Raw genomic sequence first — 13,540 nt, 5'->3', positions numbered from 1 at the left:
GGTAGGCACTAGTGGCGGCCTTATCCCAGGCCCTATCCGATTCGCAGCAGAAATGATGGGATTTACCACCGATCCAGCTTTGCGTTGCCTCGCCAGTCTGCCCAATCGGTCCAACCGCTCGCCCGCAATCCGCCGTTATTCAGGCCGAGCCAAGCGTGACATTGCTCTGCTCCTTCACTCCTCTGCCCTGGCTGGACTCAGCTGGTCAGTTCACATATGCAGCGTGGGTCCCCCAACCCTCATCACTACAAACTACTTCTTCTCTCTTCCATGCATCTTCCCTGAAGGAAAGAGCACAGTGTTCGAATCCGTGGCCCATTTTGTTACTAGTGCCATTATTTTCTACCTACTAATCCCATACCCTGACAATTATGCAGACTGGAAGACAGGGAGATAAGGCAGGTGGGAGTAGATGGAAATAAAGGCTTCACAATAGTTGACCGTAACGAAGAAGACAAGGGGTGGGTGAATAGGTGCTTGTAGTGGGAGCAGCAGAGGTTATTCCTGCGTTTTTGGGCGTATATACAAGTAAGCGCTATCCAGTACAGAAGTACGCAGAAGTAAGAGACGACATGCCTGCCAATAAGTTGACCTGAAGCTGATGTATAATACAGCCTGAAGGTTCTTGATGCTAGTACCGGGCGCAAACTTAAAATATTAACAAATGAGATTCTGGGAAGCACAGCAAAATGCAAGTAGCTGATGAACCCCGATGGACGGATTTGGTAGCAGTACTTTATAAAAAGATTTAGAAATTTTCTCATTTTGGTTCGTAACAAAATGTGTTTGTTATGGCTTTGAACAGTCACTATTTTACCGTTAGGAGACGCCGTCATGAGATGATGTTCACAGTTGTCCAACGTAATATACGGTAAGATTTACCATTCAATTCACTTTTTGGCCACGTCATTATAGACGATAATTGTGACGATATCGAACACATAGTTTACAAAACGCTTGTTTATAACTATCACAAACACAAACCGAATTCGGGAAGTTATTCATATGATGCTAGTGTTTATCAATGCATGTATCATTAAGTGATTTATAGAATGCAGCTATATCCCTATTTATCATTAGCGTCAACCATTCATTTTCGCGTGTGACCTCTTGACGTGGCACCGGGTCAGCGGTTTCCAGTATTGATTATTGACTTTCAATTTGGCTGGAAAAGATACTGGACTGTTAATGAGCTGCCACAGGTTTGGAAAAGACTCGACTGAGGCAACTCGCGGCGGCGGTCGAGGTTTAACGCCGTTGTCAACAGCGGATCATGCTAGAAAATTTGACCAGTTCTTACACTCTCATTATTCTTGATCCATAATCTAAAAGACTGCCGGATTATATCACTGCAACATCCTCAATAGCGCACAATGTGAGCATTGTCTATATATGTCCGTTTAGTCTTGCAAGAGGTTATCTTTCTAAAGAAATATCCCCTTGAAGCAGTACGTAAGACGCAAAAACATCAATTCTAATTTCATGAAACTTGTGTCATTTCTCTAAATATATACATACCGGGTACTTCAAAATTCGAAGTCACCCTCTGAGGTGATAATACAGTCAGATAACAATGGAAGTAAACCACTTATTTCCAAGAGCATTATATGGCTTGATAATCGTTTTACAGCTAAAGATAAATAATTAGTAGTAGAAGTTCACTAGACAAATAACACTTGAGAAGATATCTAAGTGTGTAGTTGTTTTTGCGGAGAATGAACGTATGTGCGTGTCTACTTCTTTTTGATATTCATTTTAGACATAAATATAAAGAATCAAATCGAACCTACTCAAGACATTCTGTTATGATTGTCGACGTAAAAGCATCTATGCAAGGCCAAGCCTGCCGTCGCTTGTGAAAGTTAATCAGCAGGTCGTGAATAATAACAAAAACGTTTTTGACACTAACTTCAGTAAATATAAAAACTATTTTGTCATCTTTTAGCTAGACGATCTGCCGAGGTGGCAACAACCGTTAGAAATGCCGGTGTTAATTACAGTCCACGGTTAATAAAGTTAATAAATGACAAAGGCATGCTGCTAAAGATATGGAGCATTTCCGAGACAACGCTGATAGTCAGATGCACCGAATATAGTTTGAACTACGAGGGCAACTCACTTAGCATATTTCGATGTTGCCCTTACTGCCCTACTTGAATGTCATGATTGGGGACCACTCCATCGACCGTGAGGGTGCTCGTCGCTTAGCCAATACAGTCAACATAGCGTGTTTTCGTTTACACAAAGATAAATGAAGACATATATCTTGTTTCCAATTTAGACGTAGTTACCTTATTGCAGACGTTTTATCTAACGCCGGTCCGCCAAATAAGTCTTTTGGCAATTGCTCTAGAATAGATACTTTTAAACATGAACGAAAATTGAACGAAATAGAAAAGATATCGAAGTCTCAAAAGACTTAGATCGCAACGATGGTTAAATCGGCTTCGCTGGAAGCAATGTGAGCAGAAACTCGAGCTCTTTGAAATTTCATAGTGAAACGTACGTTCGTTTAAAATCTCGTAAGTAATACGTACGGAAGGTCCTGCTGCCAACGACAACGCGGCTCCGAACCAAAGTGACGGGATGGTTAACGAGCCTCGTCAGCGCTGGCTTGCAGCGACCGCTGCTGATGCCGGTGTCTGCAAGGTCATACATCGCGCAAAAATCAAACTAATCTGGTGAAATAAAAGTACAATTGTAGTAAAGTGTCCCGATGTACATAACGTGTCCAGCGACTGGTCCTTCAACTAACTTGGCTCACCACTGGTAAGTGAAATTTTAGCAGTTAGTAGAAATTGCTGGCATATCGTTTGAAACGAGCCCGAGATTTTGAAATGAAATTCTGACTATGAAAAGAGTACCGTAACATGAGATCACGGTAGCGTACAAATTAAGAATAGAAGACGTATAAACGGTGGAATAGTCAATTTAGATAAGAAATAACAACATATGATATCACAATAGTTATCTGTTTATGCTATAGAGAGGAGTGATGATAGCTTTGAGCATCTTGAAAAATTGTCGGAATATAGTACAAAGCCAAGAAATAGTTTAAAATTGATGTAAATCGCCAATGAGTATAAACTGGGTTAATTAATATAAGCAGACTTTGAAAACGAACACGTTCTATGCATATTGCATACATATTTCATTCCGAATAACTTCAATGGCTTTTAGAAATCGTACGTGATAATGGAACTTAACGTAAGGTATGCAAGTGTCAATAACACCTGAGAGTCAATGCGTCTATCACTAGATTTTGCCGAGAGTACATACGTTCATCGCAGCTTTACTTATCGCTATACAACTAAGAGCAGTTGACATTCTGATGAACCGTTGTCTAAATCGTCGTAGACATGAGCTGGTGACGCTTGCCGAGCTAGCCGGTTCCGGAACCAACTACCGATTCATTGTTTTTTGAAATTTTTCCTTTGAACTACAAATGTCGTGCCTATTGGATGCCGCCCCTTCTCTCCTCTTCTAGCCCTAAGAGGCTTGCCCCGCAAATGGGTTTCAACACCGATGAGGGGCAAGATACTTCTTGCTCGATTAATTCCATCTCTTATTACGCAACTTTGATCCAATATCTCTAGCAGCGCATTGTTCTGTTGACAACGTCATTCGTATATTATAAGGCTGCTATCTTTGTGATAATAGAACCATGTCGGCATAATAGTAGTTTACTTTGAGTTGATCTCCTTTTTTCAGTTATTTCCACAGGTGAACTACGACGAACGGTATTACTGCTATTGTTGCTAACATAACTTACTCGTTCGATGAAAAACTAGCCGACATGTCTCGAGCACAACGATTGTTGCTCAACCTTTTCGTACCGTAATCGGTTTCGTAGTTTTAATTTCTCTACCCCTTGACACATACACACGCCAGTTGGCCTATCTACGTCCTGTTTCGTAAGGCCCTGTGCCACATTTTTCTTCGGTGTACGATTCGCCCACTAGAGCTGGACGAAAAACAAGAAGCATCTATGCCTGTCTACCATGCCTGCCGTTGTCTGTATAGCGGCTTCCATTTCGAGTCAATTCTGCATTAGCTGAAAGACGGCCAGCTCTATCATCTGTGTTGCAAGATTGTGTTTACCTCGGTCTTATTGCTTCGAAAATAGCGCAATTTCAAACAGGCGACTGTCTCATTCGTTACTACTAATCCTGTACAGCTGCCGGGTTCATCAACAGCGGACCGGAGTCTCTATAGTCCGCTGAGCACGAACACACACAACCCTAAACAATAGCCACCCTGTCATCCTCTAATGATCCTGAAGCTTTTTGGTGGCAGTCTATGCGTAATTCTATCTTCTATACTATTTCATCATGAATGCGTATTAAAAAAAAAAAAGTTGCTAGTATACGTGTGTGCTCCATGGCCGAACCACAAGTGAAGTGCTCGTGAGGTGAGTGTCCAAATTATACTGGTATCAATCGTTATAGATAATCCGATAAAATTTCCGCCATGATGTTTTAGTCGACTGTTTAGCCTAATGGGCGAGGCTAAGATTGTAGTAATATAACCGTAACGGAGTGATGGCATACAGTTTGCGATTGTCGGTAGCCGGGAGGCTGTGCATACATACTTGCCATTGGGATAAATCAATTCAACGGAATGAATTAGCGATGACTAATGAAGTATACAGTAGAGCGATGCCAACGAAAATCTCTAAAGGACCACAGTCTTTTTGCTGTTCGAGTGTAGATGTATGCCTCTTGCCGACGAGGGCAATTCGGCAGAAGTAGCTGGAAAACATTTTGTTTATTCATGGCCTAAAGAATATACAAAGTTATTCAGAGCCAGACCAACAATCATAGTAGAATTATATGTAATGGAAATAAATTCTTTGAGAGATTATTTGAATGTTCCATCAGCGATCGCCATCTAAGAGTGATATTTGCTCTCGCGTCGAACAGCGTCTGTCGGTAACAATTAGAGATCCAAGGTCAAGGCTGCAATCGAGTTAGTCGTTACCTTGAGTAGTGATTTGATGTAAGCGGCCCCGAGGCGTTTGCCGCTGAGAAAAAATGGACACGTTCACGTATAACGCACCACTTTTCACAGTAACATTTTAGAAATTAGTTTAGCTGATTATGAGTAAACATAATACGACAAGTTTTATCTCATATGTACTCTACCCGTAACTATATATATATATATATATATATATATATATATATATATATATATATATATATAGATTCATATATCCGAAACGGTAAAACATAACAGAACACGTCTAATTCACGCATGGAGTCTTAAACACTAATTGACAAGCGATCCAAAATGGCAAAACTGAGCAAGCGGAGACTGCTCAAAGTAGTTCGAGCGGAAATATGTTCAAGATATGAATGTGATTTAGCTTATCTTTAAAGGGGCTGATCGGTGTTTTTCGAAAACACCCTCTTCTGGTCACTACATGTTATGAAAGATGCTCTGCGGAAACGTTTCGTTTTTACTTATTTTACGATTTAGCAAACACAAAAGAGACACGTATGAATAATAACGCATGTTATCTATGAGGGTGTATTCATAGCTTGTTTAGAAGATACTGCGAGATTCACCTGTCAGGTTTTATATATATATATAGTTCTTCCTGCAGTTTTCGTACCCTAACGATCAGACTATTTCGAACCAACATCACTGTCCGGCCAAGAGAAATGACCGTAAAATGTTTAGCTGTTATTTGGTTTTCTTATGATAGGATAAGAAAGGCCAAATACATTGTTACTAGCAGTACACATGTCTCACATTTTTCGGCTGCTAGCACGTCGCGACAAAGCCGACTCCAGCTAATAGCAGACAGAAACGTAAGCTCTTTGTACCACAGACGGTACAATGCACTTATTATTGATTTTTCCATACTGTGTACGTTGGTGGTTGAGTGTTATATAATTACTGCAGTTAAAGAGCATATATCTAGCTGGCAGTATGATGCATGACAAACCGTGTATCGTAGTGTGGGTATTTCATCCGCCATTATTGATACAAAATACTCAACCCATAATGGTGGAAAGCAGTGCGCCATTTTTCAAATCTAAGAGAAGATCAGCTGCTGCCAATCTTATTATTCAATCTTTTTGCGGTAAACGAACCCCAACAATGATTAAGATATAATTGTCTAAAATCGACAGTTTATGTTATTGTCAGTTTTCAAGCGGTTTTTGAAAAATTCGAGGAGGACTTTCTTAAAACAAACTCAAAAACCTTCAATAAAGTTCAGATTTGTTTGAGAATTGACCAATGGTGGCTCATAAGGCCATTTTAGATACAACTTTTTTCGCCATTTTTTTCATACGTTAAACTTTTTAGCCAGGCATTTTTAAGAGGCTTTGCCTGTTATCAACCTTTTTATATATATAGATATATTTGAGGAACATTCTAATTAGTTTATACCTATAAGTAGCGGTTGACGTGTGGTTATTACGGAACAAAAATTTTCAAAATCTATAATTAGTGGTTTAGACCCCGAATTGAAGCTGTAAATGCGGTGAATGGTTAATAAGAGTATAGCTGTCAGAAATGACGCTTCCAGCACATGCAATAAAATTACTAGAATTTCTGTTTCTGTTTCAGTACGGTTTCAAAAACAACTTATGAGAAAAGTCTGGATTTAGATGTCCCACCGTGTGTAGCTCGCAAAATAGCTTTTGAGGCAATGTAAACTGCATAAGTGGGATTACGATGCGCGTCGTAATACGATTAAATCGGCGCGGCAAGCGGAAATACTATCTATTCACGGCCTACGGACCGGGCGTCTCCCACCGGAATCTGCGAAACGCCAGCGTGCACTCAAATAAACAAAAGAACGCAAATTAAAGTCTAGAAATGTTGGCACCTTTACTAGACGAGCATTGCAATGCATGTATGGTTAAGGCAGCAGAAACAATAGCACTAATAGTGACAGAGGTTGCTGTTCCAACAGCCAAGAGACGATATTGTTGTGACATGTCTGGTTCGCCATGGTACGGAATTGTACGATTAGGGTCTAGAAGTTAAACGTTGATGTCGTACCCTTTTCAGGAAAAAAGATAAGATGGGAAGAATCAGTCTTACTTCAGAGTGAAAACAAGCGAAACGTGACGAAACAACTAAAACGACAGCAAGCGATCATAGCTCACTCAATAGATAACGGCGGAGCAGTTGGTCCACGCCTGTTTATTAGCTACGGTGACAATGGGGTTCGCCTAAACTCAAAATATCTAAAAGGACGCCAGGAGGCACAAAGAAGCAACGTGATTCATGCTTGTGGTTTCGACGACTATCTGTTCCTGCTATATGCTAGAGTTCATTTAGTGCTATGTTTTAAGGCGCCGGTTTCAAGTCCATAACACAGCATTACGAAAAGACATCTTTCAATTCAAGAGCAGTATCGCAGTCATTACCGATTAGAATTAGGCCATCATAATAGATGATATATATAATCGCGTGTATATATCGTTTTATAAGTCACTAAATCCGTGGCCGATCACAGCACAAGGCGCTATTAGTTCTTAAATATGGAAATCATAAAGCTAATCATGTTGGATTAAGTGGACATGGCATAAGGGGCATAGCTTAAAATGTTGCAATATATATACTTCGCGGCAGTGGACTTGTTGTAAAGAGAACGTACAAATGTTTCGGTCGAGTTTAATCTACTGATTCAGATCAGTAGATTAAACTCGACCAGTCAATGGAGGAAGGATGGTGATTCTCGTAAAAATTAGAAATGTAAAAGTAAACTATTGTAGAGTTCTGCAAGAAATAGGCCTCTCTATAATACAGTCGTTTAACATGGGTGTTTAAAATGTGCATCAGCGTTTCTCATTAACAGACTTTTTGCAAAGTACCACGTGCTCTGTGAGATTGCACTGATTTTCACGCGATTTGCCTATCTTCAGCACGGGCTAAGTGTGTGGATTACTTTACAGAAGAGGCGCCGCATATTGGCTGTGCTTAGGAGAGCGATGAGAAAAGCAAAGGTTGGATCTACCTTGCTATGCGAAGAAATTTCAGAACGGAAGAATGTCGATACAACTTCGCGTTCCGATATCCTTTCCAAAGACTTATCGACGTTTTGTGTCTCGTCTCATTATTATTACATATAGGCGAGCTTCCGATAAACACCAGACCAGCCATGCAACTATCATCGGTATGAAACTAATTCCAATATATTTGAAGCTAAAAAAGCTTTCGTTTGCTTGGGAAGGGTACAGAAAACAGGAGAATGTTTTGCATAAATTTCGGCAAAACTCTGTTTTCTCGGCAAAAATATCCGTATTCGCCTACAATGCTCGGGAGCGGACGTCCACCGAAGCAAGAGCAGTGGGCTGAACAATGGTCCGGATGATTTTGTTAACGTGCGACGAAAGGTTTGATAACATACTTGACCACTAAAGAAAGAACTAAAATGACTATAGTAAAATTGTTATGAAAAACCTGGCGCGAATACCCGTGTTTTCTTGTAGCAGAATTGTTATGCTACGCTCAACATGGCTTGCCGACCGGGTTTTCGACTGGAAGAACCCATAAAAATCACACAAACTCAACTCACTCCAGCAACATAACAATAAATAAACCGAACTTGAGTAGGTCAGTCAAGTATCACCTGCCTGCAAGTGTATGGCCATACATATTATGCATGTCGAAATGCATCCAAAATTGATATCTGTGTCATGAAATCTACGCTAGCTTTCGTACGTGTCATTGTTTCATTAATAAAGTACCTTTCCTTGTCTACTAAACGTGCCCTAGAGGGCGACGATTATATTGCGATGGCTGGTCGATAACAATTTAATGTGTAGGTAGGACGTTTTACTTAAGTGCTTGCTCTATAGGACCTTGAGTATTGGGATGCCGTCTCTACACAACGGTCTGCATGGAAAAGGTCCCTGAGAAATGGCTCAAGGTGACAGCTTACATGAATTGGTCAGACGACTGAATTGTGGCTCAGCAAAAGAGATATAGGCCGCTCTTGCTCAATGACAGTAAGCGAAAAGTTTTTTCTGAAGTTAGAAGCTGGCAGCACAAAAGAAACCCGTTTCGGGTCAATGTCGCCCGAACACACGCAGCCCATTTAAATAATCCGCAGGCAAAACTATATTCCACGACGTACACATGTATGCTCCGATATTCCTGAACGACTTTCGTCTTTGAATATATCGGCTAAACCTAGAAACTTAGTAGGACCGTATGGTTTTGCACAGTCGTCGGTCGTACGAGAGACGTATAAAATCCCATGAGTACATGATTTAAAGCGTATTGGACTTTTGCGTATTGTTTTGTGTCTGTACGAGTAAAACTTTAAGAACATTAAAAACATAGTAAGAAATGCTTTATAAGTAGAACTTAATTCACCCGCGGGCTGTAATGAAAGGAACCAAGATTTTGAATATATCCTTTCTTATAATAATGGTCGACTGCCTAGGAACTTACCTTAGCTATTGAAAAGGCAGTATAAAGCAGTGTGTATAATTTTTCAAAAATCAATTACTGTCCACAGAATGCCAGGATATCACCATTAGTTCATTAAAAAGAGATTGACAGTTGCACAGGTCGTAAAGATGTAAGAACTGTAAGAAGAATTCAATTTTAGCAAAGTCTCTGTAAGGTTTGTCACCTTGTCTTACAACAGTTACGCTATTATACAGTATTCTGCCTCAGTGTCTTTCCAACAAAAGTCCGGGCTCATCCCGGATATATATAAAGATTATATTTTACCCAAATTTGCTTATTGTGAAGTGTGGCTGTAAAATACCTTGTAAAATATATCGACGTCGTTTGAAAGTCATGAGGTTGATATCATGCAATCTAAAACCTATAGTACGTCCAGTCATTCAGTAGAATCTGATTTACAAGGATAAGCTAATGTCAGAACGCGTAGGCGACTGAATAGGTTAAGCTCGATTGCCAAACTACTCGACGCAAGGGCGATTTGCTTGAGAAATATATGTAAGGTTGGATAACTTAACGCGACGAGTAATTGAATTACGTTTGCGGCGTTAAATAGCTTAGAGCTGATTCCTGGCTTTGTTTTTTCGAGCGTCTACATAATACATTAGATCATTGTGATCAGTATCCTATTATTAGTTCATTATATTATTATTAGTTAATGATTGTAGGCTTGTTTAGTACTGGTAACAATGAGGAAGCAATAGCTTAACAATAATATTAAAAGTGCAGTAAACGATACCGTGCTATCGTCTTTTTTAGCTTCGTATAGGTTAATTCTCAACGCACATGGTTTTCGATATTATTCTGTTCCATCTCTTACATAGAGCATGCCCAAACTTGTCTACCCTTATAACTGTTGAGCTTTTAAAAAGCGATCGTAGCGCCAAGTCAATGAACGCGGAAAGTTAGGCAAGCTTATTAAGACTAGCCAACAAAAAAGTGGACGGCGTAGTTTTTATAGATGATGCAGGTGTTTTTGTATAGTTTGCTATGGTAGCCATGAATGTGCGGTCGACGTTCGTTTAAGCCTCAGCATTGGTAAATGGTTACTACGACACATTGTGGCATATCGCTGCAGAGACTTATTGGAAAAAACCCAAGTAAATCCAGCAAATCCGGGTAGCCGACAACCGATCGACAGAAGGATAGCATATAATACTTCATTAAGGCCAACACGATTTTCAATAGTGGACTGTGAATCCAGTGATGTTGTGGGCCTCGTCCTGGATGTCTTCCGTAAGAATTTCTTATGGCCCAGATTTGGAGTGATTCAACACGGAGAGCGCAAACCCTAGGATCAGCCGTAGTTCAAAGAGACAAAAGACCTGATAAGCTTTGTCTAGCGCAATTGATTGGATGAAATTTTGGTGCGAAAATTGGTGCGAATCTCGCCAGCACCTTCAATAGACAATCCTAAGAACTGAATCAAAAAGGCTATGAGCAGTCATGCTACATGTTTATAATTAGGCAGTGAGTTTTAGTTATGTGTAGGGATAGAAAATGCGTAGGCTACCGGACAGCGAAGCTGAGAAAATATCAATAGAGAGGATTCGATCACGACGCAACGTAACTTCTAATTAATTACTTATCCGTACTATCGTGAAGAAAATATTTAAAAAAAATCTATGCACGCAGCATAATCACAGAGTCATTATGTTTGTTCGTAGTTTTTTTACGTTGGTCAGCGTCGGCAAGCTAGTACGTAAGCGAATTACAATATAGATTTTTTGCGCAGCCCGATTACGGACATACGATTCGATAATAACAACAATTCGATAGTAACGTAATGTGCTGGAAGGCATTTTGTAGCTATATTTAAGACTAGCATAACTGACATATTTGATTGTCGAGAAAATTGTTATTTCTGGAACATAAGTTATAGATTTTTGGTTCATTTTTGAGAAAATAGGGGAAAAAAACATCGATGCCGTAGCTCTGAAAATTGCTTAATGATTTGCTTCAAAAAAAGTCATTAAAAAAATTTCATATTACTTGAACTTAGTATTTCTCATTTTAAATCTATCTTTTATAGGGATTCAGTCCTAGGATACAGAAATCAGATAATAGTTCACAAACGAAGGTACCTTGAATCCTGGTTGTAATTACTAACGCATTCGGACATACAGTGCCATAAAAAAGTTTTTTTTTTCCTTATGGAACTAACGCTACACGTTACAGTCTTTAAAGATGGACGTGTAGAATGACGCGTATCATTGACATAACGGTTTCGTAGGATGCGCCAACAATGAATTTCGGTTTCGACTACGGAAAACATCAATTAAACACAGTATAATATTTAGTTTTTATTTCTGTTCTATATAAGATTGTTTAGGGCACATAATGCTGTTTCTATATACAAATTGCTTGATAACATATTCCGAAGTCAAGCATAGTATGCTTAGTAATGAACCGCTTACGAAATACACGAACGTTTTAGTTGCTGGTGGGAATTACGGCACTATTTTCTTTAGCTTCATGACTAAATCATGTACGCGTTCTGCTTTTTCAGGGAATAAGTACAAAACATTTCCTAATATATCACCCAGCTAACTACGCAAAACATCAAAATAGTTGGTGTATAACGAAATCGATAGTAATGATAAAAGTTCTTCATTAATAAAAGCTTTGCCGCCTTGCCGGCATTGAGGAAGTACAAGGTAATACAATTATAGAATCCAGCAATTTCATCACATCCTTAAGCATTCAATTTACATAACAGCGTTGTCTAACACCCAGCGGATGTCTCATTTTTCATTCATATCTGCAGAATTTTGTCACCCTAGGGGATTATGACCTCGAAAATTCGTATCCTCCTCGCTCTATGTTACTACGGCACCCGCAAGCTCGTCAAGCGTTTCCTATTCATAGTTTCGTTATGTATTTATGGCCAATATTTAATAAATAAAATCAATACGACGGACGCCAGTTAGTATGCATGAATGTACAACCATTCTGACTACAATATGACGCTTAATCCGTGTTTCTATGATAGTTCTTCATCAATTCTTCGTTATAGAAAGTAGACTAATTGATTTACGGCAATTCATAAGTGTTGGAAACTCATGTGCCCACAACGTCAACGACAACACCATCATCTGAGTTGCCCAAGTTAGGTCTATGTTAGCCAAAGGTTAGCGGGTCATACATACATTTAAGTGCTTAGCTTAGTTCTGGTTAGTATTCGACAAAATTGAAAACATGGATATATATCGCAGCTCGATATGGAGGTGTATTTAATGCCTCATACACGTAGATCCTTCTTTTAATCAAACTTACTTGTAAAGTAATGCTGTTATATCTCCAACCGCGTATGTGTATGCTCAGCATATGTGTTTTATTCTTGAAATGTAAGTTGATTTAATTTGCTACTAGTTACGTTGTGTACTTAGAATTTCTTCGCGAACACTCTCATAATAGCATGTTAAAGTTTAGCCCAAAATATGTTTATGCCTTGCGAATACAGAGCGAACGTAACATGTTTAGAACCCAACTTTTTTTCTATGGCCAGTCATCGAGGATCAAAGGAGCTTTTTTAAATTTATTTAGCACCTTCCGCGCTAAACGTCGTATCATTGTACGAGCTACAATCGTTTTGAAAATCAACATTCTTTAATTATATATTGAAAGCAAAAACAAGTACCTTTTTGGTAAGCTCCGGTTTTGATTTTATACTGTTACGGTATTGATAGGAAATCCACACAGACCCCAAAATTACCTTTTAAAAGCCTCAAAAAAAATTTGTTAGACGTAACGAGCGTGTAAAATGTGGGTTAATTTCTGCTTGCCTTTTTGTAGGGATCCCGGGGACAAATCACTGTTACGTTCAGGCTATTTGCTCAAACTGCCCTTAGGTTCTTTCAGGAAATGACTCACATACACAACGATTTCTTCATTTCCGTCTTCCGTCTGTCCTTTACTCGGTTCGAACAAATTGCATTCTGGAACTTCTTTGGGTACACGTTTACCTATGAAGGCCCATGACCATTAGCTAGCGCATTACGTTACTGCTACGCTAATTAGGACACGTTGTATTTCGAAATAGTTGCAAAATGGCCAACCAACATCTTCATGATTACTACCGTGATATGGTAGTAGCGCT

At 39.4% G+C, this 13,540-nt stretch overlaps 1 long non-coding RNA gene across 1 annotated transcript in view; it reads left to right on the top strand.

Moving 5' to 3' along the window:
- The first annotated feature begins 2,309 nt into the window (after nt 1-2,309).
- Nucleotides 2,310-13,540, top strand: part of LOC147755279 (uncharacterized) — a 57,284-nt gene continuing 46,053 nt past the window's right edge. The window contains exon 1 of the long non-coding RNA XR_015329130.1: nt 2,310-2,769. This is a non-coding gene — a long non-coding RNA (uncharacterized LOC147755279). The remainder of the gene's footprint in view (nt 2,770-13,540) is intronic.

This window comes from Varroa destructor, unplaced genomic scaffold, assembly GCF_002443255.2.
Source record: "Varroa destructor unplaced genomic scaffold, Vdes_3.0 BEIS01000005.1, whole genome shotgun sequence".
NCBI lineage: Eukaryota > Metazoa > Arthropoda > Arachnida > Mesostigmata > Varroidae > Varroa > Varroa destructor.
This window is presented reverse-complemented; position numbering and strand designations above follow the sequence as displayed.